This window comes from Salvelinus namaycush, chromosome 24 (genome assembly GCF_016432855.1).
Source record: "Salvelinus namaycush isolate Seneca chromosome 24, SaNama_1.0, whole genome shotgun sequence".
NCBI lineage: Eukaryota > Metazoa > Chordata > Actinopteri > Salmoniformes > Salmonidae > Salvelinus > Salvelinus namaycush.
In genome coordinates this window covers 26,212,298-26,221,995 of record NC_052330.1, presented here as the reverse complement: position 1 = coordinate 26,221,995, position 9,698 = coordinate 26,212,298, and positions in this window count along the sequence as shown.

Below are 9,698 nucleotides of genomic sequence, written 5' to 3'. Positions count from 1 at the left end.
TGTCTTAAAATGGAAATAATTGCTTCACAATATTGATATTCCACATTTAGTATAATGAGCTTTATTGCACACACTTCTTTCTATGTTTGCTACTTTTGGTGGGGCTTGATTGTGAAATGCATATGTGAGGGTGTGAGTGGGGGGCTGGGGGGGGCAGTTGAATGTGCGAGATAATCTCCTTAACTCTTTGTAATCCTCGTCAATCACTGATAGCCTTTACACAAATATAACCAACATCATGGTTGCCTGGGTTGCTTGCTTTCACTTTTTGTATTAGTGACTCCCTTCTTCTCCAGCAGTCAATGAAAAATCGTTAACAAAGGACCAGTGGATTGTGTATCTGGTTTTTGGCTTGACAGCATCAGTATGCAACTACTTAAATAGTCTTTAAATATTCGAGAGGCATAGGCCTAAGTGTCACACCACTTATTTATTGGAATAACCCTATAGGCTATAGAAAGCCGATATTACCACCGTGAAATTTTCCACCGTTATTAGCAATGAAAACCGTATGAAGGCTATCAACTAGGTTGCATTCTTTTATATCAAATCAATCGAAAGGTAGCACTAACAAGATGTGCGTAAACCTATTGAGAGAAGTCAGTAAGCGCCATAGAGAACAAATATGTGGGTCTGAGCAAGTGTGATGTCATTAATGTTTGTAGAAATGAATGTACATAAATGTTCAGTTGTCTGTCTTTTTCTATGTATGTTTTTGTATTTTAAGAAAAATCAAATACAATCTTACAAAAAGAAGACAGCGAACATAATAGATCCAAGTCCACCAAAGACCTAGGGCTGCAACCTGGTCTCAGAGCATTTCGTATTATTCTGTATGTAAATCCAAGACACTACATTTAGTATGATATATTACGTTTCATATGCTAGACAGGGCTTAGACTGTTTAGTGGCAAAAAAATGTTTAAATATAGGTAAAAAAAAAAAATCTTTCTTATAGCTCTCAGATATAGGAGAGACACTTCAGAACAAACTTCCCTTTGATATTTTTTTGGGACCATCTGTTGTTCCATGTAGTGAATCTGTTATTCAATGCATTTGTATGGGCTAATAGCAGTATGGCCCCAAATCATTTTTCCCAAAATATTTTTTTTCAATATTTTTTTTGATACTTCAAGGGGTCTTAAAATTCTAAATCAAATAGATAAATTATCCTTGGTATGATCTTCTTAAAACAATTCCATATAGCGTAGAAATTGGTTGTTGATAATTGCAAGACAACCATTTTCAGGTCTTGCTATAGATTTTAATGTAGATTTAAGGCAAAACTGTAACTCGGCCACTCAGGAACATTCACTGTCTTCTTGGCAAGCAACTCCAGTGTAGATTTGGCCTTGTGTTTTAGGTTATTGTCAGTGGAAAGCAGACTGATCCAGGTTTTCCTCTAGGATTTTGCCTGTGCATAGCACAGTTCTGATTCTTTTTAATCCTGAAAACTCCCCCAGTTCTTAATGATTACAAGCACCCATTACAAGCACCCAAAATACCCATAACATGATGCAGCCACCACCATGCTTGAACATATGGAGAGTGGTACACAGTAAAGTGTTGTATTGGATTTTCCCCAGGCATAACACTTTTTATTGAGGATAAAAAGTACATTGCTTTGCCACATTTTTTTCAGTATTACTTTACTGCCTTTTTGCAATATATATTTTTATTCTGTACAGGTTTCCTTATTTTCTCTCTGTCAATTAGGTTAGCATTGTGGAGTAACTACAATGTTGTTGATCCATCCTCAGTTTTCTCCTATCACAGCCATTAAACTCTGTAACTTTTTTAAGAACACCATTGGCCTCATGGTGAAATCCCTGAACGGTTTCCTTCCGCTCTGGCTACTGAGTTAGGAAGGACACCTGTATCTTTGAAGTGACTGGTTGTATTGATACACCATCCAAAGTGTAATTAATAACTTCACCATGCTCAAAGGGTATTCAATGTCTGCTTTTTTTTACCCATCTACCAATAGGTGCACTTCTTTACGAGGCATTGGAAAACCTCCCTGGTCTTTGTGGTTGAAACTGTGTTTAAAATTCACAGCTCAACTGAAAGACCTTACAGATAATTATATGTGTGGGGTACAGAGATGAGGTAGTCATTCAAATTTTTACTCTTGAACTTATTTAAGCAATTCCACTTTGACATTATGGGTTATTGCATGTAGGCCAGCGACAAAAAAAATCTCAATGGAAACCATTTTAAATTCAGATTGTAATACAACAAAATTTAATTCTGCCTGTAACACAAGTCAAGGGGCGTGAATATTTTATGAAGGCACTGTATCTCAACCAATCTAAATAAGCATACACTGTAACAGAAAAATGAAATTTATACGGTAATTTTAGGTATTATCAACAGTAAAAAACGTAGAAACTTTTTACTGCAGTACACTGTAAATGATGGTGCATTGTGGGAAAATGTTGGTATATCGAATGGTACTGTAACTCCACCCCACAAAATACCATACCATACCGTATCTTTGGAGATCCAAAAACCCTTTGACCACTAGTGGGTGCATGGCGTTGTTGTTTCTGGCTCATTAACATATTTTAAAGCATGCCTTGTGAGAGGCTATATTTGTTGCACCTGTGTGCGAGAATGCTATACCAATTTAACTACTATATGGTTATAAGGTCCCATCAATTCATAAAGTATAGGGGACAGATTGGAGAGGCAGAAAATCTTCAACCTTAAATGATTGCACATTTTGCCCTGTCCTTATGGTTTGTTTTGCCCTGTAGTTTCTGCCAGTTTTGAAGCCTTTGTTTAGGCCTCTAGAAGCGCAAGTGATGTAAAAAATCAAATAATCATTAATATGCTGTAACGTGTAAACACTTTATCTAGCTGCCAATCTGCTTGCACCAATTCCTTGTAATTACAGTAAAATACTGTCAAATTCAAACTCCTCCCCTCAATTCATCCAGTCATTAATTAATTCAGATTACGGTAGCATAGATTTTTTACAGTATAATACAGTACATTTTACGGTATTGTACTGTGTGTCATTACACAGTACTTGCTTTGATACCGTATTTATATTACAGTAGGTGTGTACTGTAATATTACATACAGAATTGTTCTTGCCATGCGCTGCCTGTAAATTACTGTCAAATTCATGGTAACCCCTTTACAGTGTTTAAATTATTAAATAAATTATGAACAGGAAACATTAGTCTGTGAAAAAGGTATGGGCCTTTGAAAGAGTTGAAGCTCTTATTTGCTAGTTTAAAAATATGCATGTCTGAAATTGTACAATCATTACAAATCAGAGTCAATAACAGATTGCTAGCATAGGCTACAGTAGTGACAGGTTACATTTCAGCACCGTGGACAGCTCTGGGGAAGGGTCGACTAAAGTGGAGAAGCAGATACCTGGCGTGTAGGACAGACTGGGGAGTGGGGATGAGGGCTAGGGGTGGGGGGGAATCACCCAGACCTTGCACTGTGTTCAGAATTTCAGTTTAGTAATGTGTGGGGGACTCTGTGTTTATGGTCTTGAAGGTCCTTTCCGGAAAACAAATTTGGAATGATAAATAAAATAAAATAATTAACAGCAACCTCAAAACATCATCATAAATGTACCATCCTGTGGTCCCACATTTTGGCCCCACACATGTTTGTGGCCCCACACTGACATGCCTCAATGGATGGTTCCATCATACTGACTACCTGTAGCTGTCATTACACTTGAGTGGATTGGTCTGGACATACAACGGTCTCTATTTCCATTCCCCTATCACTACCATCCCAGTGTCCCAATTCCCTTACTACCTCCCAGACAGCCAGTGGAAGGGAACACCCCATTGACTTGTTGAATGATGGGTGGCCAGATTACCATCCCTGGCACACCACAACCCACCCACCTCCCTCCACCAAACCCTGCCTTGCAGGGGGTCAACACAGGGCATCCCTCTCTCAGTCTGGGTCTTTGGGATTGGTACAAACAGGGAAAGAACACACAGTCAGCTCCCTGGTCCAACACACATGCACACAGCACACACCTACAGGCACATATCCTTTACCCCAGACACAACCTCCTTCCCCTGTACCTATACAATACACCAGGCTACAGTTATTGAATTTACCTAAAAGAAACCCCCCAAAAGCTCATCATGCCAGAACCCAAACGCGCCACAAGTCGATGCCGTCTGGTGCGGTCGGTGCGGTAGGATGCTCTGACAAATCTATTTGGGGCAAATTGTCAGTGAGAAACTTCCGCTCGAACTGCCTCGGACAAAACTGGCTGTTGGGGAGAGCAAATCCCGCTGCATGAGGGTGGGGACAATGGGGTTGAATGTGTTGATGTGCGGCCGGTGGCTAGGGAGGGACAATGGGCGGATTAGCCCGTCCCCTGGCTGACTGATTTGAGATGGCTCCTCTCGGGCCCTCACCGTGGGGAGTCCCATTGTCCACCTTCTGATTCCCACTTCTCACAAACTCCAAACAAAAGTCAATCTCTTTCTCAAGGGGTGAAAAATATCGACCTGGCCCATGTTGTCCTCTGCTCCGCTCGGGAAAGTGACTAAAAACTTTATTTGCCAGGGATGAATAACTCCACTAACTCACTAACTTCCTATACTTTTCTCATTCCCCCCTTCTTGTTCTCTCTCTTCTTCCTTCTGGGTGTCTATCTGAGGTCCATGGTGGGTAGTGGGAAGGTGCTATACCCCCTGCCTGATCTGAAGGACGCTCGGCTGGGATTTTCAGACGGGAGTGGAGCTGTAAGGCACCTGTTGGAGGCTTAGGCCTGCAGCCTGCAGCTTTGCGGCCCGCGGCCCATTAATATTAAAATATACAGAGATGCCATCACGGGCCGCTCTGAAATCGGTCTGATGTCGCCCCTGGGATCCCTCTGGACGGACCTCTGCTTTCAGTCACTGGTGAAGAGCCCCTGGGATCCCTCTGGACCGACCTCTGCTTTCAGTCACTGGTGAAGAGCTCCTTTTTTTCTTTCTTTTTTCCTGTCTTCGCGTTTTCTTTTTTTCTCTCAAAAGGCTCGTTAACAAATTATGACAGCTGAGTAGAGAGGCTTAAGCCGTTCATGCTGCAAAGATAAACAGGTTAGAGCCCAGGAGGCAGGAGAGCAGGCTGCAATATAGAAGAGCAGGGAACACTGTTAGGCTGGCTGCTTATAGCTGCTGCATGACTTCATTGATCTATCTATGCATCCTTTCACGCATCTACTGTATACACAATAAAATGTTTACTGTAAACACATAGTCACAGAGACTGCCAAAACTATACAATGAAGCATTTGTTTATGATTATGATAAGTAGTATTTACAATAAACAGAGGCTTATACAGTACATTTTCTATTCCATATTATTTATGTAATGTTCAGGGTTCAAAACCTTTTATAAAACCAGAATGAAAGAGTGTATTCTAAAGAAGTACAATAATTATATTGAGTAGATTCACAGTATCTCAACATTTATGTCAGACAAAATAGCAATAAAGATAAGTGCAAAATAAATGACACACACACACACACATTCAGTACACACACACTCTCTAAATGCCGTTACTGCCGTTCTATCATGTCTGTGAACAACAACACCAGTCAAGCCATCTGTGGTTACAGTAAAGACTGGTTGCGGTCGTCAAATAGATGAGCTAAACAATGGTTGCCATTGGGTTTGACCACAACTATTGTCACGGTCATCTCTGGGTTCAACTGCAGTCATCATGGCAGAGTGAGAGTCATTATACTCAAACCGTTCATTTCTAGTGGCTGCGGTCCTCAGTCAATCAGTTCAAACGGCAGTGGACGCGGTCATGTCACGTTCGACCTTCAGGTGCAGCAGAGCTCACCAGGCCTGCGTGCCAAATGGAACCCTATTACATACAGTTGAAGTCGGATGTTTACATACACCTTAGCCAAATACATTTAAACTCAGTTTTTCACAATTCCTGACATTTAATCCTAGTAAAAAAATCCCTGTCTTAGGTCAGTCAGTTATTTTAAGAATGTGAAATGTCAGAAAAATAGTAGAGAATGATTTATTTCAGCTTTTATTTCTTTCATCACATTCCCGTGGGTCAGAAGTTTACATACACTCAATTAGTATTTGGTTGCATTGCCTTTAAATTGTTTGACTTGGGTCAAATGTTTCGGGTAGCCTTCCACAAGCTTCCCACAATAAGCTGGGTGAATTCTGGCCCATTCCTCCTAACAGAGCTGGTGTAACTGAGTCAGGTTTGTAGGCCTCCTTGCTCGCACACACTTTTTTTTCTGCCTACAAATTTTCTATGGGATTGAGGTCAGGGCTTTGTGATGGCCACTCCAATACCTTGACTTTGTTGTCCTTAAGCCATTTTGCCACAACTTTGGAAGTATGCTTGGGGTCGTTGTCCATTTGGAAGACCCATTTCTGACCAAGCTTTAACTTCCTGACTGATGTCTTGAGATGTTGCTTTAATATATCTACATCATTTTCCTACCTCATGATGCCATCTATTTTGTGAAGTGCACCAGTCCCTCCTGCAGCAAAGCACCCCCACAAAATGATGCTGCAACCCCCGTGCTTCACGGTTGGGATGGTGTTCTTCGGCTTGCAAGCCTCCCACTTTTCCCCCCCACAAGCCTCCCACTCCAAACATAACAATTGTCATTATGGCCAAACAGTTCTATTTTTGTTTCATCAGACCAGAGGACATTTCTCCAAAAAGTATGATCTTTGTCGCCATGTGCAGTTGTAAACCATAGTCTGTCTTGGAGCAGTGGCTTCTTCCTTGCTGAGCGGACTTTCAGGTTATGTCGATATATGACTCGTTTTACTGTGGATATAGATACTTCTGTACCTGTTTCCTCCAGCATCTTCACAAGGTCCTTTGCTGTTGTTCTGGGATTGATTTGCACTTTTCGCACCAAAGTACATTCATCTCTAGGAGACAGAACGTGTCTCCTTCCTGAGTGGTATGACGGCTGCATGGTCCCATGGTGTTTATAGTTGCGTACTATTGTTTGTACAGATGAACGTGGTACCTTCAGGTGTTTGTAAATTGCTCCCAAGGATGAACCAGACTTGTGGAGGTCTACAATTTTTTTCTGGGGTTTTGGCTGATTTCTTTGGATTTTCCCATGATGTCAAGCAAAGAGGCACTGAATTTGAAGGTAGGCCTTGAAATACATCCACAGGTATACCTCCAATTGACTCAAATTATGTCAATGAGCCTATCAGAAGCATCTAAAGCCATGACATAATTTTCTGGAATTTTCCAAGCTGTTTAAAGGCACAGTCAACTTAGTGTATGTAAACTTCTGACCCACTGGAATTGTGATACAGTGAATTATAAGTGAAATAATCTGTCTGTAAACAATTGTTGCAAAAATTACTTGTGTCATGCACAAAGTAGATGTCCTAACCAACTTGCCAAAACTATAGTTTGTTAACAAGAAATTTGTGGAGTGGTTGAAAAACGAGTTATAATGACTCCAACCTAAGTGTATGTAAACTTTCGACTTCAACTGTATATAGTGCACTACCCATAGGGTTCTGGACAAAAGTAGTGCATTATAGAGTGAATTGGGTGCCATTCGGACACTGCCTATGTTAAATGGTCATACCTTGGCGTTACGGACCTGCCTGTCATTAACTCCATGTAACCCTACGGCATTGGAGCTGTCATCAAGACCTTCACAGTCACTTAGTGTGTCTTAATACAGAGCAGACTGGTGTTTCTACTCTTGGTGTTCCTACTCTTGGTGTTCCTACTCTTGGTATTTCTACTCTTGGTGTTTCTACTCTTGGTGTTCCTACTCTTGGTGTTCCTACTCTTGGTGTTTCTACTCTTGGTGTTTCTACTCTTGGTATTTCTACTCTTGGTGTTTCTACTCTTGGTGTTTCTACTCTTGGTGTTCCTACTCTTGGTGTTCCTACTCTTGGTGTTCCTACTATTGGTATTTCTACTCTTGGTGTTTCTACTCTTGGTGTTCCTACTCTTGGTTTTCCTACTCTTGGTATTTCTACTCTTGGTGTTTCTACTCTTGGTGTTCCTACTCTTGGTGTTTCTACTCTTGGTGTTCCTACTCTTGGTATTTCTACTCTTGGTGTTTCTACTCTTGGTGTTCCTACTCTTGGTGTTCCTACTCTTGGTATTTCTACTCTTGGTGTTTCTACTCTTGGTGTTCCTACTCTTGGTATTTCTACTCTTGGTGTTCCTACTCTTGGTGTTTCTACTCTTGGTGTTTCTACTCTTGGTGTTCCTACTCTTGGTGTTCCTACTCTTGGCGTTCCTACTCTTGGTATTTCTACTCTTGGTGTTCCTACTCTTGGTGTTTCTACTCTTGGTGTTTCTACTCTTGGTGTTCCTACTCTTGGTTTTCCTACTCTTGGTGTTTCTACTCTTGGTGTTTCTACTCTTGGTGTTTCTACTCTTGGTGTTCCTACTCTTGGTGTTCCTACTCTTGGTATTTCTACTCTTGGTGTTTCTACTCTTGGTGTTCCTACTCTTGGTGTTTCTACTCTTGGTTTTCCTACTCTTGGTGTTCCTACTCTTGGTGTTCCTACTATTGCTGGGGATGTGACAGGTTCTGAAAGAGAAGAAACTCTGTCAGACTGGTATTCTTGAATACTCACAAACAAGGTCCTTTGACTTGCTTGTGGAGTGTTCTAGAAATACCAGTGTGCTGGAGTATCTTATTTTTCAAATATATATATTTTCCAACCATGCACCTCGAACTACGCTATAGGTGTGTGAACTATACATTTTTCAATATTACAGTATCAAACAGCCCTTACCTTGACTGGATTCTCACCGATAGATGCTCAGTGATTGCTGGTCAAAACCCAAGGAAATTGAAAATGGGATAAAGATATTTAATTTCAAAAGCACAAAAAGTAGTCCCTCTTTTAAGTTACCTACAAACTAATCAGTGGTACAGTAACGTTTTTTGTTTTGTTTTTAAGATTGAAATTTTACAATGCAGTGTCATTTTGAAAATCCGAAACAATTATGCAGGCAAAGAGGTCGTTTTTTTATTTCCTTCTTTCTTTCTAAAGTTCCCTTCTTATTGTTCAAGTCAGTGCAGTCTCTTTCCCATCCTTAAATCCCCCCACCAAAGTTTCAGATACGAACAATCAAACAATACACAGATGCTGTCCTTCAGTCCTTACCCCCCTGCCTCAACCCAGAACTATCATTCATAACCTTTCTGTGGTGGCCTGAGAGAGAGGTGCGGTAAAGAGAGAGAGAGGAGAGATGGAGGGAGGTGAGGGGGAGCGGAGGAGAGCAACACGGCAGCTTATTTAGAAGACTTCCTTTATTGGAACATGTGCAGGCAGTTCACTCACAAAGGACTTAAATAGGATATTTTCTGTTCCCTATAGTCGCTTTCCCCCTTTTAAGTGCCGAGAGGGAAAAAAGTAAGTTTACAACTCCCTCCTCAATGGGGGCTCTTCACTCTCAGGTTGCTGGGACCTGAGTGACCTACGAAAGTTAATTAGGAGGTTAACAAAGAGCGAGCCGGAGCAGAATGCCTCGCCTCTCCTCCAGCCAAAGATGTCATCCATTAATTAGGAAAATCTTTAAGGTGGCCTTATTGAATTTACAGAAAGCCCCGCAGTTGGCGGGCAACAGTTTTTTGATCAAGCCCTTCCTCAAACAATGCCTTTTCTGGGGGTTAAAAAAGAACGAGAAGAAGAAAAAGGGAGGAGATTGGTGTGGTTGGAGGAGAGAG